The sequence below is a fragment of the Scylla paramamosain genome, unplaced genomic scaffold (assembly GCF_035594125.1).
Source record: "Scylla paramamosain isolate STU-SP2022 unplaced genomic scaffold, ASM3559412v1 Contig29, whole genome shotgun sequence".
Taxonomy (NCBI): domain Eukaryota; kingdom Metazoa; phylum Arthropoda; class Malacostraca; order Decapoda; family Portunidae; genus Scylla; species Scylla paramamosain.
This window is the reverse complement of record NW_026973694.1, coordinates 565,001-588,301: the sequence shown is the minus strand read 5'-3', so window position 1 is coordinate 588,301 and position 23,301 is coordinate 565,001. Positions and strand designations below refer to the sequence as shown.

The 23,301-nt window shown below is 41.3% G+C and overlaps 2 protein-coding genes across 14 annotated transcripts in view; one reads left to right on the top strand and one right to left on the bottom strand.

Annotated features, from left to right (window-relative positions):
• LOC135097710 (uncharacterized) overlaps positions 1-16,920 on the top strand; it is a 60,090-nt gene extending 43,170 nt beyond the window's left edge. For 3 of the 6 annotated variants that reach the window (XM_063999701.1, XM_063999700.1, XM_063999697.1), the window contains exons 13-15: positions 7,412-7,563; positions 14,304-14,408; positions 16,259-16,920. The gene's annotated coding sequence lies outside the window, so the exon portion shown is untranslated. Of the gene's footprint in view, positions 1-1,158; positions 1,178-7,411; positions 7,564-14,303; positions 14,409-16,258 lie in introns of those variants that run through there. The other 3 variants (XM_063999699.1, XM_063999698.1, XR_010266049.1) reach the window with 2 other exon arrangements.
• Positions 16,842-23,301, bottom strand: part of LOC135097711 (uncharacterized) — a 10,699-nt gene continuing 4,239 nt past the window's right edge. For 2 of the 8 annotated variants that reach the window (XR_010266050.1, XM_063999704.1), the window contains 6 exons: positions 22,944-23,106; positions 22,420-22,522; positions 21,102-22,147; positions 20,542-20,706; positions 18,429-18,550; positions 16,842-17,590 (listed from right to left, as the gene is read on the bottom strand). The gene's annotated coding sequence lies outside the window, so the exon portion shown is untranslated. Of the gene's footprint in view, positions 17,591-18,428; positions 18,551-18,819; positions 19,045-20,541; positions 20,707-21,101; positions 22,148-22,419; positions 22,523-22,938; positions 23,257-23,301 lie in introns of all 8 variants that reach the window. The other 6 variants (XM_063999708.1, XM_063999705.1, XM_063999707.1 and 3 more) reach the window with 6 other exon arrangements.

The following is a 23,301-nucleotide window of genomic DNA, read 5'->3' as shown; positions in this document are numbered from 1 at the left end:
TATTTTGCAATGCATTTTCAGTGTTGGAGATGAGCTCATCAAAATTTTCGACAGTATCAGCTTCGAGGAATTGGGTGTCATCCTCGTATTGTATCAAAGATGTCTCGACTTTCTCATTAAGATCATTGACGTATATAGAAATTAAAATTGGGCCGAGAATTGAGCCTTGTGGAACCCCGTAACGTACGTTTTCTTTCTTAGATATTGTATTATTTAAGCGAACGGGTTGTGATCTATCTTGAATATAATTTGCAAACCAAAAATTGTCAATATTAAGCTTAGTGCACTTATTTAATAAATTATCGTGGCTGATACTGTCAAAGGCTTTTGATAGGTCACATAAAGTCAATACAGAGATTTTCTTTGAGTCCATATTATCATAAATTTTATCTGTAACGACAGTAAGAGCAGTTTCTGCAGACAGTCTAGGACGGAACCCGTGCTGCGTATTAGACAAGAGTTTATTAGTTTCCAAATAATGCGAGAGCTGGCTAGCAACTACTTTTACAAGAATTTTAGAAAGAATGGGTAAAAGAGAAATAGGTCTGTAATTATTAAAATCATTAGTATCACCACTTTTAAAGAGTGGAACTACCACAGCATGTTTCCAAGTAGTAGGAAAGATACCTGTGACAATGAAAGTGTTAACAATGCAAGTTAGATAGAATGCTATAACAGACAATGAGTCTTTTACGAAAGTTAAAGGAATACTATCAGAGCCTATTGAGCTTGTGTCTTTAAGTCCCTTTATATTAAGAATTATAATGTCAGTGTCAATAGGTTATATTCAAACAAGGTAAAGTCAAGTGTATTTCGTCTGGAGTGTACAGAAAGTGTTTCAGCAGCGGTGTTCAGTGTTCACTATGGCCACGTGCGTCAGTAGTAAGCAGGAATTGCAAATATATAATTCCACCACCCGCCATGATGTTGCCGGGAGGGGCGGGGCGCCTTTCCCACGCCCGCCAACACCCGCCCCGCTGCCAATCAGTCCCTGTGCTTTGTCTTTCGCAGCCGTTGGCTGCTCCGCACGCCAGTCAGGGAGGAGCCTCGGCCAGGCTGGCCTATCACGTGGCGGCGGGCTTCCCTGCTCACGCTGTCAGCCAATGGAGAAGCGAAGAGAGGCAGCTGGAGGAGGAAGAGGAGGAGGAATACCTTTCCAGCATGATCTGTTTGTAAGGTGTGACTTGAGTAAGCGTGTGTATCATGCAGGCTAGGCTCCCTGTGTTTGCCAGGCGAGGTAGAGTACGAGTATTTAGCAAAGGTGAGAGAAGGAAAGAAGAGGGAGAAGGGAAGGGGGAAAAAAGGAAGTGGCTGTGTTGAACGGCGACTCCTGTTGCTGCTGCTGCCGCTGCTAGTACTACTCGTGTTGCAAAGTTTAAAATAAAAACTATCACTGAGAATCCAGAAACACAAGCGTGTGGCCAGTACAACAGTTATCCGTGTGTGTGTGTGTGTGTGTGTGTGTCCTGAGCTGTGCGTTCAGATCACTTGATCTGTGACAGAAAAAAAAAAAAATTTGCTATCCCGGCGGGAAGCACTCAGTGATTATAAATTACGATGTTCATAAACTCAAATGATCTTGGTGTTATCAAATTATCAAATTTTCTCGGTCAGTGAAAAGTAAGGTGTATTCTATTACTACTTCTTCTTGGAGGTGTATTAAAGAAAAATAGATAAGTAAAAACAACGGGAAATTATCTCTGCCGTTAAACGTTTGTTGGTGAGGGACATAAATACACACTTTGCTGATAATGTGCTGCGTGCATAGTAAAGGCGTGGGCAGTGTGTGCTATCAGGCCACTTCTAGTCTCTGTGGTGGAGCGCCTGTGTAGCTTTAAGGGAGATATATTTTTTAGTTGCGGGTGTGCGGCCACTGGGCAGGAAAGACGGTGTTGCTTTGTTGATGTGATGCGATGTGAGACGGGTCGTTGGCTTTCCTGGACGTGCCGGGAATGCCCTTGTAATTGTTATGTGCGAGTAACTTTTGGTATGTGTGTGTGTGTGTGTGTGTGTGTGTGTGTGTGTGTGTGTGTGTGTGTGTGTAACGACAAGCCCTCCTCCTCCTCCTCCTCCTCCTCTCTTTTTTTTTCACTCTCCCTCTCTCCTCTCCTCTCTTTCCTAGACTTCTCCCATTCACCTTTCGGGAACTGGTGTCGTTCACATTTCTTCAGTCCCCTCGTTGCCTTTATGAAGCGCTCTAAGTCCTGCTTGGTTCAGCGGCGTGCTGGTTTCTCCTCCTCCTCCTGCTCCTCCTCTCTCCTTTAAGCGGCGCTGCTCGCTGATCAAGCAACGCCTGTGAAAGCAGCGGACGCGCAGAAACAGAGGAAGCACACACACAAAATAAGTGTTTTCTTTTTACTCTAAACACTTCTTTTACAAGAATGCATCTCCTCATACGCAAAATGTTCGTTCTTGTAAACAATTGTCTTTCCTTGTACAAAAATGTAGTTATTCACAAATTTACTTTATACACTATTTTTTTTTTCACAGAATTTAATTTTCTTACTCAAAATGCAACTTTCCATTGGCGGAATACATTTTCTTATAAAATATGTCCTTTAAAGAAAATGCACATTTACAGGAAATTCAGTTTTTACTGTATGAAATCACTTTTTTACCACAAAAATTATGTATTTTCAATACAAGATCCACATTTTTCCTTCACATCATGTAGTGTTCTCATTTTTTTATTTATTTATTTTTTTTTACGAGATATACATTTTCTTCCGCATACAATATTTTGAGCAAAATGTGCCTTATTTTAACAAGATACATCCTTTTTTTTTTATATACAGCATTTTTAAACATGTACTTTTTTTTAAGCGTGGTACACCTTTTTCTTTCACATAATATAATATTCCTACACAAAACATACCTTTCTACACACACACACACACACAACCAAAAAAAAAAAAAATACAAAAAAAAAAGAAAAGAAATTTGCACAAATTTTACGTTTTTTTTTTTTTTTTTTTTTTTTTTTTCTTTTCTGTCCCTTAACTTGCAAATCAGTGGATCCCGGGCACCTTGCTGCTTCCTGAGTTGTATGGGTCACGCAGCTCTCACGCGAGCTCCGCCTCGCCCTGCCCCGCCAGACGGCCAACACTCGCTGCCACATTTTTTATAGTCACATTCTTAGTATGACTTCTGATTGCGGGTCCGGTCACTTGCGCTGTGTCTGCCGCGTCCCTTGTGAGGGAAAGAAACCTAAATGAGAGAGAGAGAGAGAGAGAGAGAGAGAGAGAGAGAGAGAGAGAGAGAGAGAGAGAGAGAGAGAGAGAGAGAGAGACAGACGGCGTTGAAAAAAAAGTTGAAAAAGTAAAGAAAGAGAAACTACCCTCGCCCTCCGTTTCCTGAAAGTTGAATGCGATGTAATGCAGAAACCAAATTAGAATAAGAACAAATTGCATATTGGAATCGAGCAAGACATTTTCACTGCTGCAGAGAAATACCAGGACCATCGTAACTGAAATACCGCCTTGCAGTATAAAAGGAAAACTCACTCTGGATTCCCTGAAAGTAAGGGCGGCGCTGTCCCTGGAGAAAGGGTGTGTCGGGGCGGAGCAGGAGGAGGAGAGGGCGAGGGAACAGCGGAGCAATGGAGCCAAGCCAGGAGATGCAGGATTAAGCGGGGACAGGAGTCGAAATGAGGGAGTTTTTGAACAGAGAGAAAGAAGAAAGATATTGGAGACTGAGGGAGACGGTGAAGGGGATGAATTATTACCTAACTGATTGATTGATTTAGACACAGCAATGAGGTCACATGGTGCTGCACTGGGTGGGAAGCTGTGACTGGCGAGGGAGAGTCACTGATCAGATACAGAGAGTAGAATATAGATATGTAGGACGCATGCTCCTGCACTACAAATAAGAGAGTGAAAAGAACTGCAGACCGACAGAAAGACATAGGTAGAAAACAGTAACACGGACTATATATATATATAGAGAGAGAGAGAGAGAGAGAGAGAGAGAGAGTCTCCAAAAGTTATCCAGGCGTTTCTTGAATATATTCAGTGTCTCAGCTTCAACGAGGCTTGAACGGATTTTCATGAAGCGTCGTTGAAGGTGAGACAGTGGGTACATTCAAGAAACGTCTGGATAAATTTTAGAAGCATATGGAATTCCAATACATTCCGGCCACACCACCACCAACAACCAACATACAGTCTACCATTTTAGAGTGCAGCAAAGACTAGCCTATGAAATGTAGCTAAGTGTATCACAATGTGAGTGGACTGCCCAGACCTGAGTACAGAGGTGCTCAGGACGGAAAAGGTTGAGAAATTCTGCCTCTCGCCACCACACTTACCAGCTTAACCCTTACACAACTTTACCAACCCTAACCATTCACGTAATTACCACTAGGTATTTTTCTTCACACCTTCCATCATCCCCTCAATCCGCCTGCTTTTGCATTTTTTTTATTTTGTTCTTTATTCCTCCCACGGAACTTAGTGTTCGGAAAAAGCGAATTAGAAAGAAAGAAAACGGTGGCATTCTTTCCTACACTATGATCAGGGATTTTCTGCACCTTATCTGGGGTTTTAGGAGGGTAACAGAGGCCTTTGATTCCCCTGCGTTCCTCGTTAAAAGCATCGTTGTGAGGCTGCACCCAAGGATGTGTAAGAGCTGAGCGCTGCGGAATGGGATCGATCGAAGGAAGGACCAATGAGGGCGAGGACCAGAGACGGGAACACAACGGAGCACAAAGAAATAACGAATAGTGGCTTACTTTTTTTTTTGTAGAAGAATAGTTTGTGTGTGTGTGTGTGTGTGTGTGTGTGAGAGAGAGAGAGAGAGAGAGAGAGAGAGAGAGAGAGAGAGAGAGAGAGAGAGAGAGAGAGAGAGGAAATTTAAGAAAGGGAATGAACTAGAAGCCGTCAGCAAGGAATATACACATAAAAGTAGACAAGTAAAGAAAATAAAATTACGGAGCCGCAAAAAGAGGAAGGAAAGAGAGGAAGGAAGAAAATGGAGTGCGGCGAGGCGGAAATGAGAAACACAGACAGGTAGAAAGGCGCGCCCGTGCACACACACACACACATACAGTCAAGTTCACCATAATGAGGCCGCCAAGGTGTTGGAGTGTTACATTGTGTAGTGTTACAGGAAAGAAAAGAAAAATTAAGATGGTGTGGATGAGAGAAGCAAGAAGAAAACAAGAGCCAGAGAAGACTTAGACAAAAGGAGGATACTTTAAAGTCCTGGTGTAAACAAATGTCGAAATTTATGAAAAGAAGACAAAAGAAGATTGAGGCGGTGAGTGAAACAAGCAAGAAGGAAACGAGAAGCAAGGAAGTTTTAAACACAAGAAAAATACTGTCAAATTCTGGAGTAAGCATAGATGGAAATTGAGTGATTGTGACTTTGTGAGTGAGAGAAGTAAGAAGAAAACGAGAAGCGGAGAAATATGTTGGACCAAAAAAAAAAAAAAAACATTCTGTCTAGTCTTGGAGTAAGTGAGAGTAGAACCTAAGAGACTGTGGGTGAGAGAAGCGAGTAGGAAACTGGAAGGAGGAAAGTTTTAGACAAAAGGATGACACTTTCAAGTCCTAGATCATGTGAGTACAAGTGAAAAAATTGTGACTTAGAGAAAAATAATGAGGGAAGGGGAGAGAAAAGTCACCAGACCAAAACAACCTCTTGTTGAGTTAAGTTTTTCTTTTTTTTAAGAAAGAGCGATAAATTAATGGACATCTCTCCTTCCCCCGGTGTTTTCGTGCCCCAGTCCGGCTCCTTTCACGCATAATACTAAAAATAACAATGTTAAAATAGAGTAAAATACCTTTAGAACATAATTAGCAAGGACATTTTATTCATTCACCTTTATTTTTTTCATTTATCGTTCATTTATTTATTTTATTTATATCTACTTTCAAATGCTTGTGTAGCTGAAAACACCCAATCGCTCGAAGACATCTTGTGCGTGCCTCCCTTTACGTTGTATTCCTTTGTTCTTCAGCAGAGAATACGAGCAGCTACGTGACACAAACCGCGGAGTTGTGGTCTTGTAACCCGGCAGCAACGCTAAGATGCCCCGAGACAGCGTGCCGTAGTACAATAAGCATCCCTGTGTCTGGAACGCCTTTGGCCGGATTAGTGTGGATGAGAGTGTGTGCTATGTATGGCCTGACGCCCCCGACTACTGGGAATATGACATGGATGACAAGCAAAATTTTTAGAGACAGTAGTCAGGATACGATAAGAAGGTTAAGAAAGTATTTGATGGAGGTTTTAAAGTGGTATAAAGGATATGACAAAGTGACTAAGAGACGATCTTACACACAAAACATCATGGAAAATCATGTGGTGCTTATAACAGCGGTGCCTTTACCTGCTCCACCTTTCCACCCCTGGGTCTTGAAATTTAACGTTGTATTTTTGGATTTTTCCTCGCGGGTTTTCATGGCACACTGTGTTGCGGCGGGCGGGACTTACTTTCATTAGCACGCGAGCCTCGAGGTGGCCGCTGTGTATTTCATGGCCTGATACTCCCTCGCAGCGTCCCTTCATAACTGTCCCATTTGTTTGTCATCCATCGCCAGGCAACGAGGAAAGTTTTTTTTTTTTTTTATGTTCTTCCTCTAACATTTTTTTTAATACATAATATATACACATACTAGTACACGCAATCTTTCTTTGTCTGTCTGTTTCTGTGTTTCTCTCTCTCTCTCTCTCTCTCTCTCTCTCTCTCTCTCTCTCTCTCTCTCTCTCTCTCTCTCTCTCTCTCTACTGCCTATATCCTAATAAACCGATTATTATTATTATTGTTATTATTATTATTATTATTATTATTATTATTATTATTATTATTATTATTATTATTATTATTATTATTATGTAAAGACATGTACAAGTCATTTGATTGATAAAGTCAGGTGTGAACGGATAGAGAATGGAAGTCATGTTTTGAAGTATACACAGATTAATGGTTCCCAGGTACGAGTATTTATATCCACTATGGTCTTGTCTTTTCAGCTCCTCCTGTAAATAACAATGGGGTAATTTGTTTCCAAGAGGAGAATACATTTGACACTGATCGGGTATAAATGAATGGATTTATTCGTGGGTGCTAAATGCTTATTAATTATGATTTAGTGGATGCGAATATGTAAAGTTCCTGCCTGAACAAATCACTATTGAGGTGGAAATTGTGGATGATTTTTACTTAACTGTCATGAAGTGTTAAACAGTAGTAGTAGTAGTAGTAGTAGTAGTAGTAGCAGCAGCAGTGATAGTAGTAGTAGTACACACCAGCAGCAGTAGTAATAGTGATAAATAACGAAGTATTGCACATGGAACTTTACAGATTGACTCACCAACACGACGCATGGAAATATCTGAAGCAACTGTTTGGTGTTTGTTTACCAATTTTGGGTTTTAAGGTGAAAATCCCTTTGTTTATTGGCAGCGTGGCTACTGCGAGGCGCTGCTGGCCTTCACACTCCATCCCCTGCGCCCTCCTGTCATTACATCGCCTTTCCAGCGAAGGCATTACTGCGATGGTTATGCGGCTTTTGAGGGGAGTAGCAGCCGCCCATCGCTGGGAAGGACGCGCCTCACGTAAGGGCGTAATATAAAAACACATCCGTACCGCATGTGCAATACATTCATATGGCTCTACTTGAAGTGACACGGATTTTAAGGGTGTTTCTCTTTTTTTATTTTTTTTATTATGTTCTAGTGACAGATTAATAACGCTAGTGACAGTTTAACAGGTCCGTATTCAGAAACGCTTTGCTCTCCCACCACGACTATTTTCAAAGGCCACAGACATGATTAGCTGAGTTCATACGAGTGCTTCTCCTGTTAATAATATAGAAATCTTGTTAATCTGTCACTAGAACCGTAAAGACACATTAGGAACGCGTGTGACTTCAACTAGAGCTTTTTGAATGTATTGGAGGTGCGGCGCAGAAGTGTTTCACAATATTGTTCTAACGCTCTGCATGCTTCGTAGAATGTGGCGGCTTCCTGCTGCCTGAGGTGTCGCCGAGTCGCGCTGTCTTGGCCGCGCCTGTGCAGGAAGTGTTACTTCTCAGAATCTTATATTGGCAACTTTTAATAGCCTCTAGTGGAAGTTACTATGGTGTTCAAGTGTGTTTTTATGACTGTATTTATAGTTTAGGATGGATTCTGCATCATTAGTGAGAGAAACCCCCATAAGAACACGATTTGTCATCTTTGTAGCCATTGAAAATAGTCCTTACGAGAGACCAATGCGCTTCAGAATATCTTCATTACTTGGCGCCTCGTTTCCCTTGTTTTAAGAAGATGTAACGCCGTATTATGACAGAGTAGTAACTCTTAATAAGTACTCGTAGTTTCCCGCGGTGACCACCAACTCCTTCCTCACGATGAACGGGCAGCTGCTCCGCCTCTTGCTGCAGTTTAAAGCGGATGTGCTCATACACTCCACCAATACCTTGCACCGTGGAGGAAGCCTGCACGCCCCTCCCCTCTCCACATTCCACTGAGGCTTTGCAGCGTGGAGGAGGTCTGCAAGCCCCTGCCTTCTCCACACTGCACGAGACCACGGGGTTTACTAGCATATATGTGTTCCAGAAAGGGGAAAAAGATTAAACATAGCGGTCGAATAGAAAAACCTCCTACCCTACCCCACTCCAAACTCCATTCAAGGCTTTGGCAGCGTGCAGGCCCCTCCCTACCCCACACTACATACCGCTTGTCTTACTGCCATATCTGAGCGTTGAAGTTTTCTAGAAATTTTAAAAAATCAACCACCTAGAATAGAAGAGGTTCCCGTATTGCGAGTCTTGTCGGCGCTGCCTTGCCTTTATGTGCCTTGCTCCTTTTTCCTTCAATACCCCCGAGTGTTGCGGCTCGCCGCCACAAAGCAACACAAAGGAAAAGAATAAAGAACACACCTTTAGGTCACAATGTTGTACTGTTTTACACAAAGGAAAAGATAAAACTGAAAGTATAAAAGTATGAGATAGAAGACAAGAAAACACGAGCTAGACTTCCCTTGCACCGCAGCACCTCAGATATGCTAAGTGTGCATCCAATGGAACAAATTATTTACCACAGAACATTCTTACATGACTGGGAAAGGAGAGATGAGGCTGTTGTTCCTTCTCTTTTTCCTTGCCAGCCAGCCAAGTGTTTCTCCCACGCTCCGTGTGACTGTTCTTAACTGTATGTGTGTTCTGTACCAGTTTACTCCTGTTATGCAGTAATGTTACAACGCACAGTGATAATGTGGAGTTCTTGCGGTACAAATATTACTGGAGTAAAAAGCAAAGGTTACTGGGCTGTGGTTGGGAAGAGCCTGAAGACGAAATAGTTCAGAAAACAAAGGATACATAAGGTTTTAGTACGCGAGGAATGAAAAGGAAGAAAAAAAAGACGGAGGGTTCACTAGAAGCATAGTCAGGTCATACAGTACAGGGAGTGCCACGTGTAGGCCTGACGGTTTCCTGCAGCGTCCCTTATCTTCTTAGAATGTTCTTAGGTTATGAGAGAATGGATTAGATCAGGAAGAGGAAAGGGGAAGGAGAGAGAAAAAGAGAGGGAGGGAGAGAACTGTGAGGGCAAAGAAATGAGGGAGGGAGGGAAAGGAAAAATTACTGTGATGTGCTCTTATTCTCTCTCCGGGGGCAAGATGGAGAAAAACAGGTGCAGACAGATTACCAAAAAGATGAATTATGAATGGAAGATGAATTATGAAAAAGTATATATTTCTAAATAAGCAAAAACAAAAATATAGAACTGATAGATGATACATGTATGAATATAAGGAAAAAAATATATACATGGGTTTCGGATGATAAAAATACATGACTATTAAAAAGTCATGTTGATATTTGAAAGTAAAAGTGAAACCTTCGACAAAAGTCACTTAGCAGTAGTGGAAAGGACGGGCACACGGGGCGGGAGAAGGCGGTGGCTGGGTTAATGTTGGTGGCTGTGTACGTACACAATACTGTGACATTGTTATAGTATCGTAATATCTGTGGTTTTCCTACATTCGTGCCTGTCCGCACACATACTACACGTATACAAGTAGGTCAATTTATCTATGTGCCAGGCCGGCAATCCCACAAGGGATGGCCCAGACAGAGCACCACATACTTGTCCACACATCGCTCACACTCTTGGCCCCATCGGCTCCTGGTGGACAAGTACGCAGTGCCTCAAAGTTGTCTGGCTCCTGTGAGCATGCTACTCTTTATGCCTGTGAAGGAGCCGAAGCTCTCGTAATAGTTTTAAAAAATATATATATCACTTAGCTATCACTTTCCCAAACAACTGCATGGAAAATTACCAGTGGATTAGGGCAGAGTAGCCCCGGAAGTGTCTTGATTTTCCTCTCTTGAAACAACACAACTCAAATAGAAGGCAGAGAGCCTGACATATCGTTCCAGAATTCATGGAACGCTGGATGAAGTGCGGCGCGTGCTGTCTGTCACTCCTGTTGTTGCTGTCACGGGTTTTGCTTGTCGTGATTCGGGTCATAAAGTAGGCAACCGTTTCCTTGAGGCAGGGTCAGGGCTTCTCTGAGGCACCACCAATCTCTTAGTGATCTTTGTATAAGGTCTCCATAGTTCTTTGAGGTAAATGTATTGTGTTAAGATATACTGTGTGTGTGTGTGTGTGTGTGTGTGTTTGTCATGATGGATCGTGATACTAATGTTTGTAAGCAAGAGTATGTGTCATGAACTGATTATTATTGTATTACTTGTTATGGTCAATACACCACGTATCTATCTATCTGTGTGTGTGTGTGTGTGTGTGTGTGTGTGTGTGTGTGTGTGTGTGTGTGTGTGTGTGTGTAGCAGGGTGAGGTAGTACATAATTATAAGCTGGTCCCCCACTCATTCATTTCGTACTCTTGTCATTGAGTGTCACAATAGAAGTCTAGTGCACACGTATATAGTATTATTCTGACTCAGAACACTGTCTGGTCCCTGCACTGAACAGCCCCGAGCGAGCGCTCCTCACTCACGTGTTCCTCACCGGGAAAATATTGTGAAAGATATATTTCCTGAATCTGGTATCTGGTAGGGGAATTTCTTTCTTTTTTTTTTTTTTCATTCACCTCATGATTACCTCAGTGCAGCAGCCCCCAGATGTTGGTTGTCTGCTAAAGTCTCTCTCTCTCTCTCTCTCTCTCTCTCTCTCTCTCTCTCTCTCTCTCTCTCTCTCTCTCTCTCTCTCTCTCTCTCTCTCTCTCTCTCTCTCTCTCTCTCTCTCTCTCTCTCTCTCTCTCTCTCTCTCTCTCTCCTGTAAAATGCTAAGTGGCATCATCAAAGCAAGGGAGGAGGGGGCAGCGAGTCCGAGCGACCTTGAAAAGAGCTGAGTGATGATGCCACGTAGCATTTTAATAAATATTAATTAATTAATTAGTTAATTATTAATTAATTAATTAATTAATTAATTAATTAAATAATTAATAAAATTAATTAATTAATTAATTAGTTAATTATTAATTAATTAATTAATTAATTAATTAGTTAATTATTAATTAATTAATTAATTAATTAATTAATAATTGATTAATTATTTAATAAATTAATTATTTAATTATTATTATTAATTAATTAATTAATTAATTAATAATTAACTAATTAATTAATTAAAGGAGTACTTATAATCACCGCAATAATGTTGTCGTGTAATACTTATCGGTAAATTACGTGCTTTTTTATATAATTTGTCTTGTTATAAGATACTGCAATATTCCACAGCCTGCAAAAAATAAGATTAAATAAGTGGCACCTCCGAGACTGCGACAATGCAGCCGTCTGTCCGTCACGTCAGCACACGCATAGCAGCGCACTAGCGAGTCCCATACATTTTCAACTCCTCTAACCTAACGGGTAAACAAAGCCTTAAAATGCATATGTGTATAGAACATTTCCTACTTAGAATTACACGTTCCTTCATGTCATTCAGTATTTGCAGAAACTCGCGTTACACCTTGTATACAGTGGACAACAAGCAAGACAACACCGCTACAGAGCACATGGAGGGAAAAGGAGTGCAGTCTGATGCGACTTCCTCCCATCACACAACTTCTCCCATGAAAAAAAAAAAGAAAAAAGAAAGTTAAAAGTGAAACCAAGGAGAGTACATGCAAGCTTTTTTTCCACCCAATTCTTAAGCTGTCTTTGTCCACCGTGATTCAAAGCTTTTCCTCTGCTACATTTTCAAACACTACATGCAGATTTTTTTTTTTTTTTCCTACTTCTTTTTCCCTTGTGAGTCTAGTAGCCTTCGAGTCACTCTGATGTTTTGAATGCAAAGTGGATTTCAGTGCTTTTGGCTTGTTGCAAATGGCTGTCTGTCTCTTATTCAACATATACTGCCGCCAACATTATTGCCGGTGAGAGCCGCCGCGGGCACCACCACCTCCTCAAAGGGATGTAACGCATGGCTTGGTGTGTGTGTGTGTGTGTGTGTGTGTGTCACGCGTCGCTAAGCCTCCCAGGATGGCCCGGCGGGAAGGGTCTCTCGCCGCGCTCTTTGGAGGCAGGCTCAGGTTATTGATTTCTAGCACTAAATTTACCGCCGCTGGTATTACCTGAGCCTCGGTATGTCGCGCCTTGTACATATGCTAATAATCGCATGAAAGGACACAAGGCGGTACGGTACCCTTAGCAGTGACGACAGGTATAGGTGAGGGCTTATGATGCTTGAAATTACCCTAAAAATTTATGAATAAACAAAGTAAGATTTCATGCATTAGAAGTAAGATTTACATGCATTAATTAATTTTCATGCATTTTCATGCATGTAGTAGCAGCCCTCCGCCATCATGGCGGAGGGCTACTACTACTACTACTACTACTACTTCTACTACACACACACACACACACACACACACACACACACACATTTAAGTAATTTAAGTGACTGGAAGAAATCTTTATCATATGTACTTAGCAATTCAAAAGAACATTTATTAGTTAGGAAAAAGAAGCATCGATGTTTTACTCTACGGAGTAAAAGTCTGAATATTTAAATGTCACAAAACAACAAAATGTAAATAGATGAAAAAGTATTATTGTCCTTGGTAATTTGAAACGTTAATAAAGAACAAAAAAGACTATCAATACTTTACAAGCGATAAAAAAAAAAAAAAAAAAGAATAACGAGAGCAGCGAGACATGAACATATCAAAAGAAACATTATTTTATTCCGCGATCTGCAACAGCACAATAATTAACAGGAAAAAAGAAAAGCATCGATTTAATATAAAAGGAGAAAATTGAATTGTGTAAATAAAAAAAAAAAGTCAGGAAAAATGCCTGAAAACCGAGCTAATCATCTCTGTAGCCTCAAAAACAGTCGTGGTGAGAGCAAAGGCAACTACTACTACTACTACTACTAATACTACTACCACCACCACTACTACTACCATCACCACCACCACCATCACATCACCACCACCAGCACCACTACTACTACTACTACTACTACTACTACTACTATTACAACTACCTTCACTTCCTATGACTATTTACTATCTCGTTTTTCCTATATTATTACCTGCACTTTCTCCTCCTCCTCCTCCTATTTTCTTTCCTTCACTCTTATTATCATCATCAGTTGATCAGTATAATAAGTTTTCTAAGATCAAATGACCTTTCTTAATAACGTTTTTTTTTCTTTTTTTTTTTCTTTTTCGTCTTTTGATCTATTAAGGAAACTGTGTAGTACGTATATCAATCCAGTAATCATTGTGTCGTCTCGTTCACGGGTCTGGCACTCATTCATAATCTCTCAGAAACTTCTTTTAATTCCGAATCAATTTACTTATCGTACTCTTATATTTTGGGAGTTCATCTTACATGCGAATAATATTTAGTCAGAGAGAGAGAGAGAGAGAGAGAGAGAGAGAGAGAGAGAGAGAGAGAGAGAGAGACTTACAATCATTCACACTCGTTAATTACAAACTTAAAAAAACATCGATATTTTTAATAAAACTCTCAAAACAATCCATAACTTTACTTATACAAGCCAGCAATCATACGAACGCACACAAATTAATACCAGCGATAGAAAAAGAACTTATATTACGAGTATAGCTACGTATTCTGAAACGCTTCATTTGTTGTCTCACCATTTTTTTCTTTTTTCGAATGCCACAGAGACGATTATCCGAGTTCTCAAATGCGTTTCTTCTGTTAATAATACAAAAATCGTGTTAATCTGTCACTAGAACCATGAAAACATCTTTGAAAACCTGTGCAATTTCATTTAGAGTCTTATTAGTTTAGTGGAGGTGCGGCGCAGAAGTGTTTCAGAATAGGGATCATTGTCTCGTTTTCCTCCAGCCTGGCGGCCCTGCTCGGTCCCTTCCACGACTCGCAGCGAGAGAGAGAGGTCGAGGTGCGGTGGTCTCGTGGCGGAAGGCTGAAGGAGGCGGTGAAGGAGTGAAGGTAAGAGTTTGGTAATGAAAAGAATGTTAAATTATTACTCAGTGCGTGGAATTAATGTGTAACCCGTGAGATTGTGAATGATTAGGTTGAAGACTTGAGGATTAGAATGGATAGGTGTGATTGGGTTAGGTTTGTCCAGGTATGGGGATTAGGTAAGCCACGTTAGGTAATGTGATTAGCTTGAGCTGATATAGGTTGACCAGGTGAGGTTGGTAGGTGTGATTAGGTTGAACAGATGGTGATTACAACACTTAAGTAGTTAAGCTTATCAGGGGAGAGATGAATATGCTGATCAGATGAGAAGTTATAGAAGTTTAGCATTTTGCGAGGAAATAAGCTGCAAGGGTGATTAGACTGCAGGTAAAGTGATTTAACTTGTCAGGTGAGAGAAGTATGCTGACCAGATGGTAAGTTGGTTGCTTGTTTGTCCAGGTGATTGACGTCTGATTAAGCTTACTGAGGTGATAATTAAGGAAGTGAATTTGAGATTATATTATATAAGCACGTAAAATCATGTTGGATTGGTGTGTCCGTGGCTGCTATTTTGTGGTCCCTCTGCTTATTCGCTGTGCTGAGTGGCAGTTGGCTTCTTAACTACGATTGGTCATTATTTTCCTTTATTCATTTTCACACACACACACACACACACACACACACACACACACACACACACACACCTACCTACTTACCTACCTTTAATAACGCTGTATGCACACCCACGCACTCTCATGCAGAAAATACTGATGACACAAAAAAAAAAAAACTGGTGGCACAAGAAAACTGGTGGCACTCAAAATACTGGTGATGAACTAAAAAAAAACTGGTGATGCATTAAAAAAAATTGGTGATGCACTCAAAAAACTGGTGATGCACTCAAAAATCTGGTGACACTCAAAAACCTAGTCAGGCAGCCAAAACAATGGTCATGCACTCAAAAAGACATAACCCCTTCTCAAACACACACACACACACACACATTTCCATTCTAAATTTGCATTAGACTTTTCTAATACTGCTTTGTTCTATTAAACTACTTATTTATTTATTTTTATTTATTTATTTTTTTTTATTTTTTTTATCCAGTTCACCTCAAAGTTGGCCTATTTCAAATAGTTCTTTTCCTAATTTGTTATTCATCTGATAAATATTTTCTTGTACAATATTTCCTCATGTATTTGGCTACAAAATTCTTTCCCTTATATGACGTGTTCATTATACAGTGGGTTTCAAAAAGATAGGCTAGATTTGAAATTGTTGTTTCTCTGGAACCATAAACTGACTATGAATAAAATTAATAAACTTAAAAGGTACGGATCAAAGTTTAAAGTGACTTTTTTTCAAATTGTAAGTTTTTTATTTGTGTTCTTCATGAGCGCAGAGATACAGAAATATTTAATCAAGTTCATCTTTCAAACTTGTGTATTAACTATCATGCCATTGAAATATCTGTGATGCCATGCAAATTTCTTCTATCTGGTGTTTTCTTCTACTCTGCATCATCCTTCAAATTTTTGCCTTTAAATTATAATAGGGACGTATTTATCAAACGCGCATTTCTCAGCTTCAAACGTTATACTGCCGTACTTTTCAGATTTTCTCTACCCGGTGCTTTCCTTTTTTTCAATTTTTGTTTCTTGAATATGACAGTATGGAATTTAGCCATATTTCATATTAAATCTCAGCACAGTTCCCATACCATGCAGTGCTTGTCAGGCTTCCTCCATTTTCCCATCATATATCTTGTGTAGTCTTAGTTTTGTAGGGAATCAGTTATCAAACACATTACAAGGAATCACAACACATACAACAAGCTTCATGTATCTGGAACTAATGGTCTGTTTTCCTTGTAGGTGTGAAGTGTGCAGCTTCCACTTCATCATCCCATGAACAGCCCACAGGAATCTCTACCAGCACCTGGTTATTAAACAGTGTTGTCACGCCAGGCCCAATGTACTCCATTGCAATCAGGGAGTCAGGGAGTCAAGCTTCACCAGGAAAAGAGGCAGAGCGTCACCACCTTCAAGCCCCACAAGAGGTATTAAGTATCGTTGGGACAAAGCAATCAGGGAAGAGTCAAGTTGCAGTAAGAAGAGTGTCAAGAATTTCAAGCAGGAAGAACACGTAAAATTCCCTTCAAGTCATGGCGGGACCGACAGGCAACCTTCAACACTTGTGGAGGCACGAGAGCTGCAGGCAGTTTCACAAAGAAGAGGTTGCTCCTCACTCAAGTTGACGCAAGGACATAAGAATTGGCAAGTGTTGTTGCTCCCAGGCCCTGCTGCAAGAGTTCTCCAGTCCACTCCAGTCTGGGAAGGAAGAATGTAGCAAGTCCCTCTCTTCTGTATTCAACAACCACCACCACCACCTTCATTCAGGCTTGGGATAAGTTTTGTACATTCCAGCACTTCAGTAATAAGGAAAAAAAGTGCCATGTTTATATTATTGTTGTGTATTTATTCACTTAACATTCACATTAAAACAATAAACATTCAGTATACCATCTTGAACATAATGATAGTTATTTATGCCATGTCAATAATATCTTTGGCAAATAGTCTTTCTGGGAGTACAGGTCATGCCCCCAAGGTAAAAAAAAAACAATGATAGTTATTTATGCCATGTCAATAATATCTTTGGCAAAGTCTTTCTGGGAGTACAGGTCATGCCCCCAAGGTAAAAAAAAAAAAAAGTCAGGATTGGCTACTAAACTAAGTTTAAGATACCATTTGCACATAGAAGCCCCATCCCAGCCGACACTGGAGTCGCTGCGACGGGGCTTCTATGTGCAAGTGGTATCTTAAAAGTTTAGAGGGCACAATCCTGTTTTTTTTTTACCTTTGGGGCATGCATGAATTATCAAATATTTATTTTTACACTATTATACCACACTTAGCTAACTATATATTTATTTCACATATATATAATAAGAATAGTCACAAATATTTATTTATTAGCAAAGACATACAAGTCGTACACAGCAGTGCATCCTGGACTAGAGACACTACCCTGGTGGAGTCAGCTGACATGTGCTGTGGCACCTGGCTCGACACTTGTACAGCATCAGCACACCCAGTACTGGCTGCAGACACTCTCCATTTGGCTCTTCACCTGATGTCACACCCTGTGACATGGCACTACTGGCCTGACTGCAGACAGGACATTCGCCAACACAAGACAGACATCTGCAAAAGAGTAATGCAACTTGGGGAAGATGGAAAGTTACTAAGACATGAACTTATATCACACATACACACTAATTCTATAACTCAAATGCCGGCATTTTACTTTTCACAAACTTTTCACTCCCTTGAACAGCCCATCACCTGGCCCAAACAATCCTGAAACACCCCACAATTCATATCTATTTATCTTTCTATATCCATAAATTCCCCAAAAAACCTTATTTTTCACTAAACACCTTTCACGTGCACATCTCACAACAAAAACTCAAGCAACGCATCCTCTCCTCTTATTTCACACTGATCACTGCAGACCATTCCTTCTAACCCTCTTCAGTAACTCTCCACAACACACCACACCGGTAACACTCATCCATCCCGGTCACTCTTAACAAAAGCACCACAAGTGCACTTACCCAGCCCACACACTGCCTCTCTTGCAATCCTGTACCACTATTTTCACACTTACTGCTCTTCTAATCTTGGTAAGAGCACGCCTAATTTACTAATCTTATTAACCACCTCCCTCTTATCCTGCACATACATACATAAGGATTCATACACACACCATGACTCTCAACAATACTCTGATTACATACAGTTGAGGATTCCTTATCCAAAATTGTTGGGAGTGAATGAAAGTGGTGCATATTTTAGATTTCCCCAGTTTTTTTTTAATGACAACTTGCCAATTTCTGATACCTCCCATGGCAGTAAATCAAGCTCTAGTAATCAATTTTTTGGTGGGACAAAAACATGACAAGACATGACAATTAAAAACTTAGATTTTTAAATTTAGGATAGAGGATTCTCAAGTGTAGCAACAAAACACAATGTTCACCTGAATTGGTTCCTGCAGTCACCACCACCTGTCAGTCACAAGGTTTCCAGTAAGGTGTATTTCTTGCTCCTGAGTTATGGGAGCGTGCCAAGGTTTCTTCCACTTCCTCTCCGTGTTACCACCTGTGGGGAAGACGCACATCTATACTCCTGCTGCATGACTCACAACTCGGTCCAGAATTTAACCGTTTCACCACAACATTACACAGCAAAGAAGGCACAACAGAAAACATTGACATGTACATTTAACTCTTAAAGCAGTGGGCTGTATTGTAACTTGAAGGTCTCCACATACAGGATAAACTAGACTTTTCATTATGACAAGATATGATACGTCTACTCAAATAAGAAGACATGGAAAAAGTGCCAAATTGTCATACATGGCAACTCACGTGCCCTGAAGATGTTATGCTCAGTCTTTCAATCACTGAGAGACTGTCAGGCACAGTGGAGAGAGGTGTCTCTCCTGCGCTCCCCTGTACTTTTTTCCCCCTTGCCACTACCTTCTCGTTTCATCGCTCACATTCAATACCCCTTACATTACAATGGATCCCGGCAAGTTTAACAGGGAAGAGAGTGCCGTGATGGTGTTTGAGTCAAGGTCAGTAACTGTGGGGCTGGAAGGAAGACAGGGAGATCAAAGACAGCCGTGACACAGTTGGCCAGGGCTACACTAGTGCTGGGCACAGCTGCCACTCCTGAGAGAAAGGCTAAGGGAAAAAAAGGAAGACAGATACAGGAATAATAAGTTGATGGAACACATGCACGGTGAACACTTAATTGCCACGCCATCTTTCTCCTGGTCAGAAGAGACCTGTGAGCTGCAGGATGACTGGGGGTGAGCGGCCTCCGTCCACCACCCGGGTGACGGCTGCTTCTGAATTTGCCATCTTCCTTCCTGTCTCACAATTACTGATCCCTTCTTGAACAAATACCATCAAAACACTTTTCTTCACTGTCCAGCTTGCCAGGACTCATTATGTAAGGAAAATTATGGGTGAGCCATCACATGAGAAGCTTGTACCAAGGGAAAACAGGCAGGGGAGTGTGGCAGTGTAGAAGAGGGGGGACAGCTGAGTGTCATTGAAGAAGAGGGGATAGTTGTCTGGAAGGTTGTGTCGAGTTGATAGATGGAAGAATTGATTTTTTTAGACAGCAAACAATAACTAGTTTGGTCTGCCCCAGTCAGAAATTTTTGAGAGATCAGAAGTGAAGTGTTCTGTGGCTTCCCTGCGTGAACTGTTTACTTCCTGAAGGGTTGGATGTCTATGAAAAGACATGGATAAGTGCGGGGTGGTATCATCAGTATAGGAGTGGATAGGACAACAAGTTTGGTTTTAGAAAGTCACTGATGAATAATAGGAAAAGTGGGTGACAGGACAGAACCCTGAGGAACACCACTGTTAATAGATTTAGGAGAAGAATAGTGACCGTCTACCACAGCATCAATAGAACGGTCAGAAAGGAAACTTGAGATGAAGTTACAGAGAAAAGGATAGAAGCCGTAGGAGGGTAGTTTGGAAATCAAAGCTTTGTGCCAGACTCTATCAAAAGCTTTTGATATGTCCAAGGCAACAGCAAAAGTTTCACCAAAATCTCTAAAAGAGGATGACCAAGACTCAGTAAGGAAAGCCAGAAGATCACCAGTAGAGAAATAATGAGTGGTTAGTGTTAATACTACTACTGCTGCTGCTACTACTAGGGTCTGGAAGGGAGAGTTGGGAGTGTTAAGTGTATGGTGTTCCTGCTACTACTAATGCTACTACTCCTACTGTTATTACTACCACTACCACTAAGCTAACTAGAGAGAGAGAGAGAGAGAGAGAGAGAGAGAGAGAGAGAGAGAGAGAGAGAGAGAGAGAGAGAGAGAGAGAGAGAGAGAGAGAGAGAGAGAGAGAGAGAGAGAGAGAGAGAGAGAGAGAGAGAGAGAGAGAGAGAGAGAGAGAGAGAGAGAGAGAGAGAGAGAGAGAGAGAGAGAGAGAGAGAGAGAGAGAGAGAGAGAGAGAGAGAGAGACCAATTTTATATAGAGAAAAACATAAAAAAAAAAATACATCAACAACAACGACAACAACAACCTCATTAACCTGTTAGAGAAGAACTGAGAGAAGCTTACCATACAAGTGTGGCTCTCTCCAGCAGCAGCAGCAGCAGCAGCAGCAGCCCCTCTGCCCGGCACAGCTGCTCCACCAGGCACCTCCACTGCTCCCAGCCGTCCTACACCTGTACCACCAGGAAGCTGACGAGGGCCACCTGCAGCTCTGGCACTAAGCTGTCTGGCCTGCAACACAAATCAAGATCAGAATATATTTAATACTGTACTTAATTCCTGCCAACTACTACTACTACTACTACTACTGCTACACTGTTCTGGAGTGCTAAAAAAATATACAATAATAACTATGACTACTGCTGTTACTGCAATTATTACCTAACAATAGTGAAGGAGAGAGAGAGAGAGAGAGAGAGAGAGAGAGAGAGAGAGAGAGAGAGAGAGAGAGAGAGAGAGAGAGAGAGAGAGAGAGAGAGAGAGAGAGAGAGAGAGAGAGAGAGAGAGAGAGAGAGAGAGAGAGAGAGAGAGAGAGAGAGAGAGAGAGAGAGAGAGAGAGAGAGAGAGAGAGAGAGAGAGAGAGAGAGAGAGAGAGAGAGAAACAATAACAAGTAAACAAAGAGAACCTGTCCAATCATTGACTTCAAACTGTAGGAAGAACCAAGCCTATATTTTGTGACTTGACTGGGACTACCCCCTCTCTGTAGGCTGTCCTGGCTGGCTGGGTGAAGCCACAGTCCCTTCCTTTCACTTCATTTGTGGTGGCTGGGGGGCTGTGGGGGGCTGGGAAGTGGGTGAGGTGAAGGGCTGTGGGTCTGGTGTGTCTGTGGTGGAGTGTGGGGCTGCTTGTGAAGGCTGTGAGACTGTTTGTGAGGCTCCTGTGGTGTGTGTGATTTTTAGGAGTGTTAAAAGTAGAAGGCCGGAAGTAGTATTAAAGTTATACTTGGCGCTGGTCAGACCTCATCTAGACTACGCTGTGCAGTTCTGGTCCCCACATTACAGGAAAGATATAGGTCTATTAGAATCAGTACAGAGGAGAATGACTAAAAGGATACAGGGGATGAGGAGTATTCCTTACGAGGCGAGGTTGAAGCTGTTAAATTTACATTCTTAAGAGATACGTAGGTTAAGAGGGGACCTGATAGAAGTCTTTGAGTGGTATAAGGGTTATAACAAGGGGGATGTAGGCAAAATTCTTAGGATCAGCAACCAGGGTAGAACAAGAAATAATGGGTACAAGCTTGAAAAATTTGGGTTTAGGATGAAGATAGGAAAAAATTTGTTCTCAAAAAGAGTGGTAGATGAGTGGAACAGACTCAGTAATCATGTTGTTAGTGCTAGGACACTAGAGCTAGGACACTAGAGGGCTTTAAGAGAAGATTAGACAAGTTTATGGATGGGGATAACAGATGGAAATAGGTAGGTATATTTCATACAGGGACTGCCACATGTAAGCTTGGTCACTTCTTGCAGCTTCCCTTATTTCTTATGTTCTTATGTTCTTATGTATGTGTGAGGTATGTGGTGGTCTGTGAAGGGCCTGTGTCAGATGCTGTGTCAGGGGCTGTGGAGGGCTGTGGGGAGGTGGAGGGGCTGCTGTATGTGTGTCCGTGTGTCTTGGAGGATCTGAACTCAGCCACTGGCATTAATTCTGCCGCTGAACAAACTCCACCTGAAAAATAAGGAGAGAATTAATGGCTGGTGATAAAATAATAATAACAATAATAATAATCTATCTATTTGAATTAATGACTGGTAATAATATAGTGATAATAATCTATCTGTCTGTCTGTCTGCTTGTCTGTCTGTCACCATATTAGGCTGGTAATCCCATATGAGGCAGCCCAGTCAACACACACACACACACACACACACACACACACACACACACACACACACACACACACACACACACACACACACAAACCTAACCCAACCACTTACAGCCTTCTTCTGCTTGTTCCTCAGAATGTTAATGGCCCCCATGCCCCGTTCCTTCCACTGTGGGGGCGACTCAGAGGTGTGATAATGAAACAGCTTGTACTGCCTGCAGGTGGGGGAGGTTAGGTTAGGCTGGCACTGTCTGCATGTTAGGTTAGGTTAATAAAATGGAGAGGTTATGTGAAGAACAAGGAGAGGAGGAGGATGAGGAGGAGGAGGAAAGTAAGAAAGAAAACATAGATTGAGAGAAAATAATAATAATAATAATAATAATAATAATAATAATAATAATAATAATAATAATGACAATTATTATTATTATTATTATTTACCTGCAATAAGAAAACCTGACCTGAACTAACAATGATAAAACAGCAAAATTACCATCAGTACTTGACCTGACCTCACCTCACCTAACAATAAGAAACAGCAAAACTACCAACATTTCTCAATAAAATAATAAACCTATACAAAAAAAAAACTCACAAAAATAATAATAATAAAAAAAACACCATTATTAACCTGACCTGATGTCGAAACTCAGTCTTATCATTTCCTCCTCCTGGTCATCATCACTAACCACGAAGACCTCCAGCAAGGTCACCACTGGTTCAAAGTAGGGGTCATGCTCCCCCTCTGCTGGTTGACTCCCCCTCCTCGCTCACCACGCTGTCATCGGGGTCTGTCTGTCTGAGAGAGAGAGAGAGAGAGAGAGAGAGAGAGAGAGAGAGAGAGAGAGAGAGAGAGAGAGAGAGAGAGAGAGAGAGAGAGAGAGAGAGAGAGAGAATTAGGCTTGGTTGAGCTAGGAGGAAGAAGAGATGGGAAGAGAGAAGAGGAGGTCTAGATGAAAGAAAGAGGAGGAAGAGGAAGAAGAGGACAAACATA